This window comes from Calidris pugnax, unplaced genomic scaffold (genome assembly GCF_001431845.1).
Source record: "Calidris pugnax isolate Ruff unplaced genomic scaffold, ASM143184v1 scaffold307, whole genome shotgun sequence".
Lineage (NCBI taxonomy): Eukaryota > Metazoa > Chordata > Aves > Charadriiformes > Scolopacidae > Calidris > Calidris pugnax.
This window is the reverse complement of record NW_015091040.1, coordinates 66,583-66,822: the sequence shown is the minus strand read 5'-3', so window position 1 is coordinate 66,822 and position 240 is coordinate 66,583.

The following is a 240-nucleotide window of genomic DNA, read 5'->3' as shown; positions in this document are numbered from 1 at the left end:
GTGTGGGGGGGTCACCTTGCAGAGGAGGCAGTTGAGGGCCTGGCAGATGGGGCAGCGGAACTCGTTGAGCGAATCCTCGTAGATGCACCAGCCGCGGCAGTCGGGGGTCCTGCAGTGGAAGCTGTTGGGGCTGCGCCGCTCGGCCACCACCAGCCCCCGCTCCAGGAACCGCCGGTACTCCTCGGGGGACACCAGCTGGGGACAGCGCCTGGGGTCAGGATGCAGCCCCCACAACCCCCC